The sequence below is a fragment of the Euprymna scolopes genome, chromosome 5 (genome assembly GCF_053919585.1).
Source record: "Euprymna scolopes isolate OS-2025 chromosome 5, ASM5391958v1, whole genome shotgun sequence".
Lineage (NCBI taxonomy): Eukaryota > Metazoa > Mollusca > Cephalopoda > Sepiida > Sepiolidae > Euprymna > Euprymna scolopes.
In genome coordinates this window covers 80,209,115-80,227,772 of record NC_136486.1, presented here as the reverse complement: position 1 = coordinate 80,227,772, position 18,658 = coordinate 80,209,115, and the positions used below count along the sequence as shown (strand labels likewise).

The 18,658-nt window shown below is 33.0% G+C and overlaps 1 protein-coding gene across 6 annotated transcripts in view; it reads left to right on the top strand.

The window, feature by feature from the left end:
• Window positions 1-18,658, top strand: part of LOC145276878 (protein canopy homolog 2-like) — a 318,296-nt gene that overhangs the window by 198,387 nt on the left and 101,251 nt on the right. Inside the window, exon 1 of one of the 6 annotated variants that reach the window (XM_080128301.1) lies at window positions 10,398-10,528. The exons of 4 other annotated variants lie outside the window; for them this stretch is intronic. The gene's annotated coding sequence lies outside the window, so the exon portion shown is untranslated. Of the gene's footprint in view, window positions 1-10,397; window positions 10,529-11,171; window positions 11,743-18,658 lie in introns of those variants that run through there. One more of the 6 variants, XM_080128299.1, reaches the window with a different exon arrangement.

Sequence of the window (18,658 nt, the reverse complement as noted above, 5' to 3'; positions counted from 1 at the left end):
AGAAATCTGATGGTACCTGTAGTGATATGCAAATTAAGTATAATTTGCATATGAGCAGATAGCTCATATTTATAAATTGACACCAATTAGAACAGGTTGGTTGTTGAATGCTTACTTAGCGTTATACACGACATATCAATGGCGTCGACGATAGGATACTCTCTGGTCTTTGAATACCCAGAATACATAGATACATGGATTCGTTGCTTCACTGCTCATGCGAGATGCAAAAAGTTGAAAGACAACAAAAACAGAGGAGTGGAAAATGAAATCACTGACTTGTTCATGGCTAACGCTGGTTGTGAAGCAATTATGAAAGTTGCTATAATGGTTTACCCTCGAGAACTAGAAGAAATGACTTTCGAAGAAATAAGTCAGGTTATCAAGGGAAACATGGGGCTGAAGAAAAGACTAGTGATTGCAGAAAGGACCAAGTTTATGGAAATGAAGCAGGAAATGGATGAACCGATAGTAAAATATTTACACCGGTTAAGCAGTGCGAGTAAATACTGAATTTGAAAAACTATGAACAGAAGAACAGACAACAGAAGAAGACTTAATTCAACTAAGATTGATTGAAGTTATGCATAATTCGGCACATAGATATAAGCTAATGGAACAGTTACAACTGACAAACATGCCCTTGAATATGTGTCTAGAATTTATACAACAGCAGGAATTAATACATACCTACAATCAAAATAAAAATAACTCCTACGAAGAATTAATGGCTGAAACACATACGGTAAAAATGAAAAGAAAAAATTGTGCATACTGTGAAAAAATTCATTAAATGAAAAAAGAAAAAAGACCAGCGTTTGGAAAAACATATTCAAAGTGTTTAAAAAAGAATCACTTCAAAGAAGTATGTAAAACGAAAAATGTGGAAAGAATAGAGGATGAAAATAGACAAATTTTTAATGTAAAGAAGATAGATAGACCTACAAAATACTGGATATAAGAACGGAGATACAAAAATAAAAATGAAAATCAACCATTGTGTTGCTGAAATGCAAATAGACACTAACAGTGAAGTGACTATAATATCCAGAAATTTGTGGGGGAAAATGGGAAAACCGTTTTTAAAAAAAAGCAACGTACAATTATGTCAATTTGATGACTCGATTATAGCAAATATTGGGTTACTTTGAAAGTTCAATAGAAATAAAAGAAAAATATAAAGTAGTACCCATTATAGTTACAAATTGCCGAAAAACGCATGGACTATTAGGGAATGATGTATAAAAATGAATTCAATGAAGTTGATTAATAAGATAGAAATGGAAAAAACAGGAAAATTAAAAAATTATGAAGCTAGCCTGAAATTAAAAGAAAATGTTCCCCCCCCCCTCGTACTACGAAGCGAGAAAAGTACCAGTGGATTTATTACCGTTAGTAACAGCTAAGTTGTGAAAGTTAATAAAGGAAGACTTATTAGAATCAGCCCCTTCAGGAGGAAGTAAATGGGCATCACCCATTGTGGTATTAAAAAAAAAAATACGGTGACTTGAGAATTTGTGGAGATTATAAAATAGTGGTAAACCATAAAGTTTGCACCAACTCATACTCTATTCCAAATGTGGAAGTAGCTTTACATAAACTTGCCAGAATAAAAGTATTTTCGAAGATAGACCTAAAATCAGCTTACTAGCAAATTCCTATAGATGAAAATTTTAAAGAAGTGATGACACACCTAAACACACCTATAGGTTTGTTAAGGTGGAAAGGGATGCCGTATGGCATAAAAACGGCAAGTGCAATTTTTCAAAAAGCTATTGAAAAAGTAATAGGAAATGTTGAAAATACCATCTGTTATCAAGACGATATATGTGTTGGAGATTTAAATGAAGATGATTTAAAGAAAAAAACTGAAAATATACTGAACCGGCTAAGAGACGCTGGTATGACAATAAATACAAAAAATGTGTAACCAACAGTTATGAAATATCATTTCTGGGTTACTCAATATCAAAGGAAGGGATCTCTCCAGATAAAGTACTAATAGAGAAAATTCTAAAAGTGGCTACACCAAAAAATAAAAAAAGAGTTGGAGTCCTTCATAGGTTTGGTAAATTTTTATAGAAAATATGTACCAAAATATAATGAGTTAACAGAAACATTTGCAAAGCTAAGAAAAAAAAAATACAGAATTCATTTGGGTAAAACACCAACAGAAAGCCTTTAAAACCTTAAAACAGATTCTGGTGAAAAAGCCAATAGTATAAATTTTTGACCCTAAGAAGGACAAAACTCTAACTACTGATGCTAGTACGCATTCCATATCTGGATTTTGTCACAAGATGATCATCCAGTAATGTACTTATCGAGGAGATTAACGACTGAACACTATTCAAATAGAGAAAGGGAGGCACTAGCCATAGTGTGGACAACGGACAGAGCAAGACAGTTCTTGATGGGAAAAAAATTCTTGTTGAAAAGTGATCACAGACCACTGGGATTTACTTTCAACCCAAGAAAAGAACCACTGAAAGTTACAATGTCCAGAATATTATGTTGGGTGATTAGATTTTGACATTGAGTATGTTAAAGGGAATACGATACCGCACGTTGATGCCTTATCTAGATTGAGGTTTTATAGAGAGGATAAGGACAAAACCGACCTGGAATTTCAAATTCCTGCACCTTATGTAATATCTGTAGATAAAATGGCTACTGAAACTACAAATGACCCATTGTTAAACAGAATAGTGTTGAGGATGAAAGAGAATCACTGGGGAAATTGTTCAATAACTGAAAGACCATTTAAAGAAATAAGACATAAACTGACTATAGAAAACGGGGTAATATGCAATGGTGACTTGGTAGTTCCCTCAGAAACACAGAGGAGACAGGGTATAAAAAGTGTACACAATGACATATTTTGTGGAGTGGCAGCTATGCAAAGAAGATTAAAATTGGAAGACTATGTAAAAAGATGCACAAAATTCACAGAACTCAAGAATTTCAAGCAAAAGAAAATACATGTGTGGCCCCGAGAAGCAGAACCGTGGAGCAGAGTACACATGGATCATGCCTATGTCAATGGCATAAGACTATTATTAATATTAATAGACGCATATTCAGGTTGGCCTGAAGTGGTGAAAGTACCTGATAAAAAAGTACCACCATAAAACAAATATTAAGAGTAATATTTTTGAGAAACGGGATACGGAGAACATTGTGATGGATAACACACCAGAATTTATGGATGTTGATTTGCATGAATAACTAAGAAAAATAGGATGCAGACCTTACAAGACCCCTCCTTACCATCCTAAAAGTAATGGGATAGCGGAAAAGATGGTCCAGTCAGTAAAGAAGGGCATAAAATCATGCGTGCAACAGGAGAAAATCGATGCTTTCCTACCAAGACTATTACTAAGTTATGAAAAATTCCACATGCAGGCAGGCCAGAATATCCTTCTGCCTTAATGGGCAGACAATTAAGGTTCCCTTTAACTCTGTCATATGCCACAAATCAAAAGATGTGGTACAAAAGAAATAGGAATAATACGGAAGCCGAGATAGCAGAATTTATTATGCAGAAAAGACATAATACTGCAATATTAAATAAAGAAAATGGGAATAGTGTCCTTGCTCATGCTGACCAAATAAGATCCCAAAGAACAATCAGATATAGAAATGCCTTCAGAGCTGCCACTATTGACGTAACAGAAGAGGTAATGCAGAATGAGACTGGGGAGGAAGAAGTAGAGAGGGACGAGTTAGAAGAGGAAGAAGTAGAATGAGACAAGGCAGAAGAGGAAGATCAGAGTATGCAGGAGGAACAGTTCGATCATCGGGAAAGATGTGATAGATCCAGATCTCCAAGAGAAAGGAGAGAGATAAAGGAAGATGTTCAAGACGGCACAAGAAGAAGTGGAAGCACTTGTGGCATAAAATCCCTCCGTTATAGGGAGATGTAGTGATATGCAAATTAAGTATAATTTGCATATGAGCAGATAGCTCATATTTATAAACTGACATCAACTAGAACAGGTTGATTGTTGAACACTTACTTAGCGTTATACATGATATATCAGTACCTATTGTGCATGTGATGATTATTATGCTTAAAATAATATAACCAAGACAGATAATTGATACCTAACATTAATTCTTTTACAAGTCAGCTAGCGAACAAATCCTGATTTTAGAAAATAGAACTTACCTCTGCATATCAATAAGATGTACCATGAGGATGTAGTGAATTACACTCATATAATTCAGATGTGTAAAATGGAAAACGCATAATGACTGTTGAAAGTTTTATTTTTTTTATACCCATTCAACATTTTGGCATTTAGTGAAAGGGACGCACTCTTTGACCGGCCTTTCTCAGGTCACTTGTCCTCTATCGCCACCTCCTTCTCTCATCACCATCATCATAATTCCTTTCCAGCGGTCTCCTCCTCTTTTGACCGGCATCCGACAAGCTAGGCTTCGCAACTCCGTCAAGAAAAAGTTTTTGATGTAAAATATTTTGATTTGTATTTTTCTCTTTTAGGGAAAAATATTTTCCTTTTCAGTTAATTAAAAAGTGATATGGCTTTATCAACTGAAAAATTACCAATCACTCGGGCTCTCGGTAGAACTGAGATATTATTTGGTAAGATACAGAAATTTAATTTGCCAACCTGAGTGACAGACAGGAAGATTCCGTTTTGCAAGTTCCATGAAAAAAGAATTAAGAAAAACTTTCCTACCGAGATCCCCTTCTCTTCAAAGAAGGAAAAAATGTTAATGCCAGCATTTATCCTGTGTACGAAGACACAGCAGTTTGGACTGTCTGCGAATACAGACATAAAATTTAATTTCTTTGTACCCATAAAGCTTAGCGTAGTTACAAAAGTGACTTTTTGGTTTTGATTAATCTCCTTTGAATTTAAATTTGCTTTACATGTTTATCTTTTCTTTTTTTTCTCTTTCAATTTGTTACCTAGGAAAACGGATTTGATAATGTCCCCAAAATTCCATTACTACTTTTATTTTTAAATATATATATATAAAAAAAAGAAAAACATAAAAAAGTAAAAAAAATGGTTTTATAGAAATGTAAATTCAGAATTTTATCAGCTTCCACTCCGTTATATGGAAGAGGAACTTGTGTAGCACTACTACTACTACTACGACTATGGAATACCCTCTCTCCTTCTTTTCTTTATCTTTCTCTCTGTCCTTTCCCTTCCTTTGGATTCCATCAGAGGCTTTTCCGTCAATCAGAATCGGGGAGTTACATGTGAAAAGTTAACAAAAAAGCGTAGGTGGGATAGGTGGAAAAAGAAACTAGGACACATGTGGACTGAAGGCGTAAGACATTCTCCAAGTTTCTTCTCTGCACAAGAACTAAAAATGCTAACAGTTTGGTGTTCTTTTTTTTGGACGTTATGAAAGGAAAAATATTAGGTAATATAAAGTGTAAATGGTATTGAACGTTTGTTGCTTCTTTGTTTCAGCTTTTTAAGTTTAAAGTGTTTGGTGAAAATGCTTTGTTTTTCTGTGAAAAGTGTGCCTGTTTGTTAAAACGTTCCTTTTTTTGTGACGTTAGAAAAGTATAGAGAGTTCTATGCTAAAAAGAGAGTACATGCGTGTACAGCATGTGGAGATGGCCATGTTGGCTTGTTTGTATTCATACTAGCCTGGGGCCAAAAGTTGTACTTTAACAGAGGGGTGTGCTGTCAGCAAGAACTAAGAAAGACAGAAAATGTGTTGCCAGTTTAATGTTTAATAAACTCAGTCACATGACAGAGCTGGCTTCTGATTGGATATGCCAGGAAGGAAGTGTATTTCAAAATCGCCAGCTGCGAGAATTCACTTCTGTTTGCGTTTGTTGCAAATTCGTTTGCTGCATCAGTTTTTGCTACACACCGGCTTTCTCTGATTAGCTGAAAAAAACTAGTAAATAGAGATTTTGTTCAGTGGAGAGTTATTATGTAAATATCACATTTTTACTGTGCTGTTGCTCTCAATAACAAAAAAAAAAAGGTACACTTGCATAATTTGATCCGAATTTTCATGAATTCCTGTCAAACATGGATCGGGCGAGATCAGTAATCATCGGTGTTAGCCGAGCATTGTAGTAGACGCAGATTAATGAAAAAAAAAAAAAAAATTCAAACCGGAAAAAAAAAAAAAAAAATACAAATGCAAATAATTAAAAATAACAAACAAACCTACCTTGAAAAATGAAAATATGTTTATTTAGTTTATTTTGGTATTTAATTTTTTTTTTTTTGCAAAATATTTATCAACAGAAAGTGTTTTGGTTTTTTTTCTTCAAGAAAAGACTTTTTAACCGTATAATTGTTAGGTGTAAGTACAAGTTTCTTTTTGTTTTCTTTTTTTGTAATCATATTTTTTTCTTGTTTTTTTTTTTTATTTTCAAGACTTTTTGTTCAGTCAAGTTTTTTTGGGGGTGGATGGGAGAAAACTTGAGATTTTTTTTTTCAAGTGTTCAAGTGTTAATTGCCGGCGGAAGGATATTTCTTTAGTAATCTTTTACTTCGGTCGACTGTTGAACAATTGCCATCGACGGCAAAGATGGAAGAGATGGGGTAGAGGAAATATTTTTTAGGGTTGCCATTTCGAACGCCCATAAATAAATAATTTTTACTATTGTTGGAATCTCCAACTTGGATTGCGCAAAAAACGATCCTGTGCGCAAGGATATCTATTGTCTGCACTATTCTTTTGTACATCTCCAGGAGAAACCATCCTTTACATACAATCTTTTTTTAAGCAAACATTTGTATTTATAATTGTTGCACTAGGTGTGTTAGAATCAATTGAATTTTACGAGTTCATTTTTTTCAATTTTTTCACTTTAAAAATCTATCAAACTTTTTCTATTGGTTCAATTTTTACGATATCTCAGGTTCAATGTGAAGTTTTATGCTCTTTCCAATAAACTGAATATAATATTCTAGACAAGGTTTTTTTAAAAATTCACCCCCTCCATTTTGAAATGTCTATTAAAATGAAAATAATTTTCTCACCTCAAATTTATATATCACAAATTGAAAATAAAAGATCAATAAATAAGCAATAAATAAAACAAAAAAAGTTATTTGCAAATTTACCTGTAAAGTCCAAAGTTTAAAATCTTTTTTTTAAAAACCACGTTGAATTTTTTTTTAAGTGAAACCTTCTAATCTTGTTATATTGCACAGAAAGTTTTGTTTAATTATGACAATTATTTCTATTTCATTCAATGTTTTTTTTAGATATTAAAAAAAAAATCACTCCATAAAGAAGAAATAAAATATATTAAATCAAAAACTCATGTATTTCTTTAAGAGAATAAAAAAAATCAAAAATTGCTTGACTGTTTTTTTATCAGCTAAAAAAGATAAGTGAAATGGGACTATTTTTCACCTATGGTGTCCCATATTTACTACCTTTTGTTTACAGTCAGCAATAGAAAAAGACATTAATTCTGTCGCTTACAGGCCACCATGGTTCATAACTCTAAGAAAGGGAGACGGTTATCTCCCCTTTGTTCCATTTGTAACGAGCTTAAGTCGTGATATTTTTTAATACTCGCTTAAAAAAGTATTTTATTTAAAAAGGACATCTATAAATATAAAAGCGAAAATGTATGTATGTTTGTATGTGTTTTCGCTTTTTCTGTATGTCTACAAAAGGCTTTTTTTCAGAGAAGCGGTCGGTCGCCTAACAACTTTTTAAAACTTTTTATATCACATATAAATCGTAATATCTCACAGTTAACAACGAAGCTCGCCTGTCTATTTAATTTGCTCGACTTTCTGAAGATAAATATCCAACATTTGTCGCTCGCCACATGTGGGTTAGTCTTTTTCCTATAACATCTTGGGAAGCATTCCCGCAGTAAATGAAATACTATCCTGCAGTCAAACTTGACCTCATTAACTCATTAAAACGAGCACCTACCAAATCCAAGTAATTAAATAAATTCAAACGTGTTTCCGTTAGCATCTCGCGGTGGGGCAATGGTTAACGTCGCACGTTTTTTTTTTCACACTTTAATTTACAACTTTGCCTCAAGGGTTCGGGTTTGATCCTCATACTTACCTACCAAAACATTTTTTTTTAACCCCCCACCCCAGGAGTTTCCACACACACCTCCAAACACCTAGGCAACGCCGGGTACCCCTCGCTAGTGGAATATAAAATATAAATATGGATAAATTCTTGTCTTAGTATTTTTTATAGGTAAGTGATTTTTTGGAATTTATATATACATACATTTTATCAAAGTAAGTACAAATGTGTTGATTTTCTTTAAATCTTTTTTAAAGAAAACCGATTTAAAAAACAAATATTGCATAATTTGCTATTAAAGCTGTTATTTTTTTAAATTTGGTCTTTGCTCCTTTAATTGAAAACAAATTAGGGTTCGAATTACATTTTTCAAGTAGTTATAAGCTTTGAAAGATAGGAGATTAATTTGACCTCCTATCTTTCAAAGCTTATAACTACTTGAAAAATCAATTTCTTATCATGCATTTTTAATGGCGTTTTCTGACACTGCTATTGTTGCACCTCTAGGTGTATCAGAATTTATGGGCAAGTCGCCATTGCAAACATTTGATCAAACAGACTCTCCATGTCTACAAGCTTATAACAATATGAAAATGTAATTTCAAACCCTAATTTGTATTTCAATAAAATGAGCAAAGACCAAATTTTAAAATCATAAAAGGTTTAATCGAAAAATATACAATATTTTTTTTTCATAGCCACGTAAATAAGTCTTTAGAAGTTCGCTTTCAATGCATCCGGGGTATTCTTGCCGGGTTTTCTTCTTTGAAGGAGGGCTCGTCAAAATTCCATATCAGCGTCAGGCAATGAAATCACGTCCAATATCCACATCACCCCGGAATTCAAAAGAGGCCGATTTTCGCGCTGGGCTCGTGACATCATCAAGGAGCTAGCATTGCTCTTTTCTTTAAATTAAAGAGAATTTCGTACGAACTCAAAATATACGAAATTAAGAATCATAAAATATACGAAATACAGCAAATCAAATATAAGAACCAGAATAAAAATAATAAATGTATAAACAGGAGGATGCATAATTATTGGTACAAAAAATTCCAACAGTAAATTAAACTGCAGAAGCACCTTGAATAACCCCCTCCAAAAAAAAAAAACGAAAAATAAAAATGATTTTGTAAACCGCTTGTGAAAACTTATATTTTTAGATCAATTAAAAAGCATCAAAACCTACGTAACACAGAAAAATGAACCATATTTTTTGTTTTTGAAAAACTTTCTTATTATTTCAAATGTCTGCTAAAAAATTCTTCCGCGATGTGACAAGTGACCTTACTACGCGCATCCATGCGCGAACACACGTCAGAATAGGGCAGGTCGATTTTGGAACCCCGGTGAGGCAATGGTGATGATAGTTGGGGTTTGATATAGAAAAGACCTACACAAAATATTTTTCTCAAAATCGTTATCTTTGCTTGAGGAAATGACTTTAAAAGTTGAAAAATTGAAGCAATTAAAGTTTTTCGGTGAATTGTCAAGAACACCCCATCAAAACAATCCATACTGTTAAGAAAATGGAATCATTATTTAGAATATATTTTAAACTACATTTTTAAATAAAATGAGTGAGGATAATGAATTAATAAAATAAATATTAAGTGTAAAGGCAAAATTATGTTTTTTTAAATAATAGCGACCAAAGTTCACTTTTTCATTTCAGGAACTTTTTTTTGGTGGAAACATTTTAGATTTCACCGTCGCAAAACACGCTCGTTATTGATATTGAAAATTAATGTTTGTTTATTATTTTATGTGAAAGCATTACGATTTAGACTTAATTATTTCGAAAGGGAAAACAAAAAAGACTTCTCTAAAATATATATTATTATATTTCACGTGTCTGCAGTGAATTTAAACATATTTGTTTTATCTTTTTGAATTTGTTTTTCTATTAGGTTGGTGCAAAAATAATGGCATTTTTTGACGTTCAAATGAACGTCAAAAACATTATTTTTGCACCAACCTAATATTTCACATCAAATTTTATTTGAAATTTTTATTAAAATATGGTATGAAGAATTTTACATAAATTGAGCACCCCCACGTTGACGCTCCTCCAACAAGAATTCGGCAAATGTGTACTTCAGCGGCGTAAATTCAAGTTTTACACTAGTGGTGGGTGGCCATAAAGTGGGTGATCATTATACGTTAAATTATTATAGAAAAGTGATCCCCCACTTTCTTTAAACTAACATTTCTTCATATATTGGAAACTTGCTGGAATTTTAAACGTTATTTTCGTTTTCAAATTCCTCCAAAACTTATGTCTTAATTTTCCAAGTTTTTTTTCTATAGTGTGGAAAGTTGATTGTCTGCCCCTTGCCGATCTTATATTCCAAACACTCCCAATAGGTGTCACTATGTATCATCATTCAAAAACAAGTTTTTCTTCGATAAAATGTCTCATAATATTTGATTTTTTTTAAATAAAAAAAAACTACTTGATTGATTTACGTGATTTTTGGAATATGAGATTTTCATGCAGTGACAAGTAAGTACATTATAAAGATTTTTTTCAGATTTTTATAGTAAAAAAGATTACTTGTGGACCATTTATAGACTTGCACCGAATATTTTATAAAAATAATGAAATTTCAAAGTCAGTGTTGTGAAAAATGCTATGCAAATAAAGGATTTTTCTACACGATTTTTTAAATTAAATGCTCAATTTTCTGTCCAAAATGGGAATCTATTTTTGGTATATGTTCTTATCACATCAAATCCCAACTATCATCACCAGTGCCATGTTGATTTTCTGAAAAAAGTTGCAAATCGACCTGCCCTAATATCAGAATAGCATAAACGATGGCGGTGAGTTGGCACAAAATAGTGTGAGGATTCAGGGGTTAATACCATGCAAACGGTAAATTTGCGATGGGTTTGAATATCAGATTCGTTGTCAGCGACCCCGAAAACCTGTAAAAAAAAAACAAATTTTATTGGTCGGTGTTCAGTTGTACCGAATAAAAGCCAAATTTATATAAAAAAAAGGCCAAACTGTAAAAAAAAAAAAAAAAAAAAAAAATACAAAAAAAAAAAAAAAAAAACAATTTTGCAACCCTGACAGTAAGTTCGGAAGTCCGGTTTGGTAAGCGGAACAATTGTATATCAGTAAGCGATTTTTAACTTACACCGGCCTAGGTTTGCGATAGTTCCGACGACAATAAAAAAAAATCAATTGATTTTTCGTAAAATTTAGAATTTTTATATGATTGATATAACGTGATGCGTTATTTCGAAATTAACTTTTAAATAATTTAAATTCTAAATAAATACTCATAAGATATTTTTTCGCGTCATTTCTACGTTCAAAATGACATGGAATTTTGGATTTATACCTACAGTTTATTCGGTTGAAGCGTAAGGAAAGACACGCAAAAAGGAAAATAATAAACTGTTTGTAAGATTGAAGAGTGCGCAATTCAAACCCAACGGAAGTTTGCAAAAGTTATCTTCCATTCAAACCAATCCACAATTGACACGCTTCTTTTTTTTTTTTTTTGTTTTTTAAGGAGAAATAATTTACAAAAGAAAACACTTTCCTACCGGTTTTAAAAGGGGGCGAAATCTTTTTGCTGACAAATGTAGCTTCATAAAAGTCGTTTTATCTACTTAAAAAATCAGCTGTGTGTCAATTAATTCAGAAAACACCCTTGAACTAAAATAAAGCATTTTCTTTAGTAAAATAATTTTACTAAAATTAAGGTAAGTAGAGATATTATTTGAAATGAATGTAATCTAATAATTTCAGTCATTTTATAGAATCGATCCTGTCATCAATCGAGTAGTATTTGATGAAAAATTAACCCCAACATTAATCCTAAATGTATATGACATCACGAAAAAGAAAATCTAAAACATACTTATTGAAAATAGTTTAAAACTCTCAATGCATTTTGGTTCGTTTTTAACGTTCCAAAATACATTAAAAAAAAATAGTTTGCGAACGGGAGTGATTCTATAAAAATACTTATATTTCTATATTATTCTAAACAAGAATACTTTTTGGCAGGAGAAAAAGCACAGTGAATCCACGTCAAAACGTTATTGAAAGTTTAATGAATAAATAAAACTTTTGAATTATTCTCGAGTGACAGTATTTCATAAATATTTGAGGCATTTTTACTTTAACTGCAACTCAATATTCACCGTGTTGTAGAGGAGGCGAAAGGCGGTATGGTGTCAGTCGATCGTGGCGTGCAACTAATAAAATTAACACAAGATGAGAAAAGTGACGGCAATAGCAAAGAAGGATGACAAACACAGATGTTTGGTTAAAGACGACATGTATCATGTTTTATTTTTGCCAAGAAAAAAGGTAACATGAACGTCAAATGAATTCAGGATCAGATCAGCCAGAACGAGAACTGGGGTTGAGATTCTTGAGTCCGTGAGGTAGGAACTGATAAGTAAGAACTCAGCGTCAGTGAGCAGTGGAGCAGTGGAGCAGGTAGCTGGACGTCAAATGTCGTAGGAGATACAGGAGTAAGCTGGAGAGTTGCTGGGAGAGCTGTAGTCACTGCAGGAGTAAGCTCTGGTTGCTGGAAGCTGCAGAAAGTGAGCTGGAAGCCGCATGAAATAGAGTCGCTAGAAGCTGCAAAAACTGGCGTGGCAGCATGTAATGCGAAGTTCCAGAAGGCAGACAAGAGTAGAGAATATTACACAGGTAGTTTTGTGACTCGCATAATCGCATATTGTTGAGTAGCTCTAAAAAGGGCTGTTTGACTGAGTCTACTGACTTGACGAGAGTCAAGTCGAAATGTGAGTGCTCTTCTCTTAGCTCCTGAGCTAGACAGAAGATTTGCTTTGAAAGCTGCTAGCTTTATGGAGAGCCGTTTGTGATTCAGACTCCATGGCCACTGATGATGTTGCTAAACAACGAATAAGTATAATTAATTTCACACCATATTATTTACAGTTAAAAGTGTCTTTGGTGTTTATTAACTATTTATTTTATCTAGGTTCAAAATAATAGTCATTTGTTTTTTTATGTTTTTTCTTTGTCGGTTGAAAACGGTCATTGTTATTTTTAGCACATGTGGTCGTGATGTATTTCTGGGAGTGTCAAGTTTCAGCTGACAACGTGTTTTTGTTTACAAATATAAGAGTGGTTAATTAGCAAAACACGACAACTGTTAAACTGACGTCTTTTATAGGTTTTCGGTTATGCTGAGAACGAATATCACATTTAAATTTAAGACAAGTAGTTTTCTGGATATTAAGACCTTTATTATTCAATATAATCCCTTATTTTTTTCACTGGTGGCCATGTTTTTCCCAACTGAACAAGTAATAATGCACATGTTAAGAATCGTAACTGACACTGAAATTTATTCATTAATACTTTGAAAAAAAATGTCTTAATATTCAGGAAACAACTTGTCTGTCCCAAATTTGAAAGTGATATCTGTTTTCAGCCAACCAGAAAACCTTTAAAAGTCGTAAATTTAAAGCTGAGTGTTGAGTTACATTTACCATATTTAAATAAGTTGAATCATGTAAATTGGATCCACTTGTGTCATATGAAACCAATAAAAATAATCTAAAATGAGATTAGTTCTAAAGTTACAATGATGAATGACTAAATATGTCTCTATATGTCTTTCTCTTTGTCTATCTGTTTGTTGCACTTTTTCTCAGAAACTACTGGGGCATTCTGACTGAAATTTTGTATGGACCTTTTTATGATAAGGTGCAACAAACTAAGTATTATGGTAACTGTTTGATGCACATTAATAGGAATTAAGATGCTTCTTCATTATAATAGTGAAATTCAAGAATCGAAAAAATGAATTTTCAAACAATGTTATGTCACAGTTAAATATTACTGCATTATTACATAAAACATGAGCTTTGACGCTTTATAAACGAGTGACATATCCATTAATTGTAACAACACTGACTGCAGTTACTTCCCCTGACTTCATGTTTTGTATTTTATGTATAAACATCAAATTTATTTCAAAAACTGTTTTCATTAATAATTAATTTTCTATCTTATTATTTTTCGTAATTTTTGGATATCTTACTAAACTCGACATGACAATTAAGTTGATACCATTGGTTTTACTTGAAATTAAATATTTTGATTTTCGAATTTTGCTATTATAATGAAGAAGCACCCAAATTAACAAGGATTAGACACCACAATACCACATTTACTGTGGAAATTTTCTCAGAAATTACTAGGCCGATTCAGCTAAAATTTTGTAGGACATTTGTTATGATAAGGTGCAGCAAACTAAGTATTATCGTATCCATTCCATGCACAGTTAAGAATTAATACTGATTAGTATTTGATCCAAAAAATGAGCACAAGTTTAATTATATACAACCATCAATTTGGCATAAAGCACTCATTCTAACTCAACGAGCAATAACAAGCTATAACTTATGCCCCATTTTAATAGATTAACAAGTCTAGTATATATATATATATATATATATATATAAGTGAACGTGGCTGTCTACATTTCCCTATGCAATAACTCTGTCAATTTTAAGTCTACAGACTCGAAATTTGATATACAGGGTGCTGAGATTTAGGAAAATCTTTGTAATCCGTTTTCGGCACAAAATTTGGCTGTTAAGGGGTCAAAGTTCAACGACTTGATTTTTGAGAACTCTACCAAACTCCTCCACCAATTTTGGGTATAAACACTTGAAATTTTAGATATAGGTTCTTTGGACATGGATCTAACTTAATAACTTGATTTGAGCCCAAAACAGTAAATGTTAAGGGGTCAAAGTTAAAAAAAATTTGACCTCTGCAGTCTCTACCAAATTACTCAGACAATTTCTGGTCTAAACATTTGAAATTTTACATAAAGGGTATTCAAAGATCAGGTAAGCTTTTTAATCGGTTTGGGTCAAAAATTTTTAGTTACCAATATATAAATGTATGTATGTATGTTTGCATATCTGCCTAAAACTTTCAACAGAGGCGACGGATTTTCACAAGATCAGTATCTATGGAAGCTCAACCTTTCAGACGACAAATATCAAAACATTGGCTAAAAACATTAATATCTTCACCTTCAACTGGGCACTTTTCTACAGGGGGTGGGGTCGCTTTTTTTGCCGATATTTTTGAAAGTCATCCTCTCCTCTCGATAGTCTAGCCTTAATTTAAACTTATGTCACTTCTGGTTTGGTGGTGGTCGTAACAGCAAAGACGGCAGTTTTTTTCCCCATTCTTTTCCTCCTTTGCGGTACGGGTTCGAGCCTGCCTTCCTACTACCACTTTTTTTTTTTTTTTTTTTTTGCTTAACACACACCTCCAAACATCCGGGCAACGCCGGGCTGAAATGCTGCTATATCTATCTATATATACCTATAATTCCGTATTCCTTTGGTGTGTAGTGATATTCATATTAAAAACCCTATTTTTCTATTTATTTAAAAAGAAAATACAATTTTCTTATATATGAGTTATCGAATTGCATTCATTAGCAAAAGATCTAACTAATTTGCATATTCTTTTAAACATTCATTTTCAATTAATTCCCTATTAGTTTTTTCAGTTTTCATATAGGGTGATCACCTTTAGTTAACTATTACGGGTAATTATATTCATGCAGATATTCTACATGATTTATACTTGCAAAATATTTGCGTAAAAAGCTTACAATGAACACAAAATCGTTTCCATATATATTTATGTATACGTATATATTTTTGTTTCATCTATCTGTCTATCTATCTATCTATCTATATATCTATAAAAGTGAACGTTTCTGTCTGTCTGTCTGTCTACATTTCCCTACGCAATAACTCTGTCAATTTTTAGTCTATAGACTCGAAATTTGAAATACCGGGTACTGAGATTTGGGAAAATCGATGTGACGGGTGTCAGCCAGAAATTTGGCTGTTAAGGGGTCAAATTTCAACGATTTTACCTTTAAGAACTCTACCAAACTCCTCCGACAATTTTGGGTCTAGACACTTGAAATTTTAGATATAGGTTCCTAGAACCTGGATCTAATTTAATAAAGTGATTTGAGCCCGAAACTATAAATTTTAAGGGGTCATAATAGGGGTCAAATTAAAAAACAATTTACTCTTTTTTTTTTTTTGCTCAGAATACACCTCCAAACACCCGGGCAACGCCGGGCTGAAATGCTAGTATATCTATAAAAGTGAACATGTCTGTATGTGTGTGTGTCTGTGTACATTTCCCTATGCAATAACTCTGTCAATTTTAAGTCTACAGATTCGAAATTTGATATACAGGGTACTGAGATTTGAGAAAATCTTTGTAATCCGTTTTTGGCCAGAAATTTGGCTTTTAAGGGGTTAAAGTTCAACTATTTAACCTTTGAGAACTCTACCAAACTCCTCCGCCAATTTTGGGTATAAACAATTGAAATTTTAGATATAGGCTCCTTGGACATGGGTCTAACCTAATAACTTAATTTGAGCCCTAAACAAATGTTAAGGGGTCATAATAGGGGTCAAAGTTAAAAAAAATTGACTGCTTTTTTTTTTTTGCTCAACATACACTTCCAAACAACCGGGCAATGCGGGGCTGAAATGCTAGTATATATATATATATATATATATATATATCACCAAAGGATGAGTTAGTGATCAAGAAGATCATATCATGATGAATATACTACACTATTCACTCCTTCCAAAAAAAAAAAAAAAAAAAAGAGTTAATGCCTGGGACAATGACAACAGAACAGATAGTATGTTAGCCCCTCCCTAAAAAAGAAGGTAATGCCTGGAAGGATGGTATTATGAACATATATTATGCTGTCCCCACTATAAAGAAGAAGTAATACCTAGGAAGAATGTATCATGACAAATATACTACACTATCTCTCAAAAGCAGATAGTCTGGAAAGATTCATAAATGAATTATTTCATTTTTATTTGTTTTTGTGTATCCACACATAATTTCATAAAGGAGAATTGGTATTATTTGGATTCTCTGGACTATTGTTCTCATCTTGAGGGTCATTTTCATGTTTCAGTCATGTAACCTCAGACCTTTCTTAGGTTTATCGTGCTGAACTTTGGAATTTTTCTGTTGAATGCAGGAATCTGCACAGAATTTCTCAAGATGAGAACAGGAGTCCGAAAGACCCAAATAATACAAATAACTAATCGTCATCTCAAGAATTCAAAAATAAAGGATGTTTTTTCAATTGGCAGCTAAAAATTCATGTATATATGCACTAGTTGCATGTTTGCAGTGCATATGAATAGCAGACTTGTTGCAAGTGGAAGACGTTAAACTCAGAAAAGAGAAACAAGACAGTAATGGAAAATAAATCTGATTTGGAGTGGACCATCCTGTATTTGATTTGTCCAAATGTTTTTAGATTATGAGGTTTCCTGTTATGATTATGGCATTCTGAAGTTTTATCAAAAATAATGATCGACTAGTTATGGGACCCTCCAGACAATGCATAGATTGAAAGCAGATTAGTGTTTTCAGGTGGATTCTGGCTATCCATTATCTCAAATGTTCAGTTTCTGAATGGATGGAGAAGAAAGATGGGTGTGGGCAGTTCCAGCTGAGAGTGACTGAGAAAAAGACTGGTTGAAAGTAGATATCTTCCAGCAGATGGGTAGGGGAAATTGGTTCTCTGGGGTCTGACAACCAGTTTAGATTTGTGTACCTTTCTCAGCAAGATGGACCTTTGGGCTTGGCTAACAAATTGTGTTCCTTGGACTTGTGTTCTGATTTGATCAGGCTAAATTTTTCCATTTGCAAGTCTATTTGTAGACATCCAAAAGAATGAAAATTTGAAGGAAGAATTCTTCTGTTACAGCAATGACCGAGACCAAATTGACGCAACTGGTGTTAGCATCCAATAGTGACTTTGGACAACCAGCACAACAAGTGAACAGTCATGATGCATGCAGTAAATGCAAACAGAACTCTTCATAGGCATTTCTGACTAAAGTTTGAAAGTCGAATATTTAAAGTTTCAAACTCAAGAAAAATTAATATTCCTCAAAGGAGCCAATAGAGACACTTTTCAGTAAATTTATTTGAAGAAAGGTTTTCAAATGCTGAGAAAAAAGTCTTTTTTAACATGTAAATGTAGTTTGGTTAAATTTAATTATATACTACTAACTACTTGTATCCCAGTGGTGCCTGGAAAAGAAGATGCATAAACAGACCTCCACAATGTTAAGAGAAGATATCCAGAATTTTCGTATGTTTATACAAAAAAAAAATGAAACAATCTAATTGAGTATTTATTTGTGTATAAGAAATGATTTAAACCTAGCAGGACCTGTGTACTGGCGTTACTTGGTGGAAATATGACACAAAGCCAGAACAGCCATGGTACCTCCTCTCCCGAAAATGAAATAGCCTTTGATTATCTAGTGCATTATTATAAGTAAGATATAAATGACTAAATATTGATAAACAGCTAAAAAAATATTAACACAGAACACAGGTAGATGGCAGCGGTTGCTAGTGGTAGTCATTCTCAGCTTAAGAAAATTGTAGGTATTGGTGGCAGTGGCCAAAATGAAAGCATGTGGATTCTACTGTCTTGCATTGTCTGGTAATGGCAGCTAGTGAAATCCACTGGCTGTCATAGTTGGCAATTAGTGTTGTTTAAGGGTAATTATTTGCCTTTACAACTGTTGG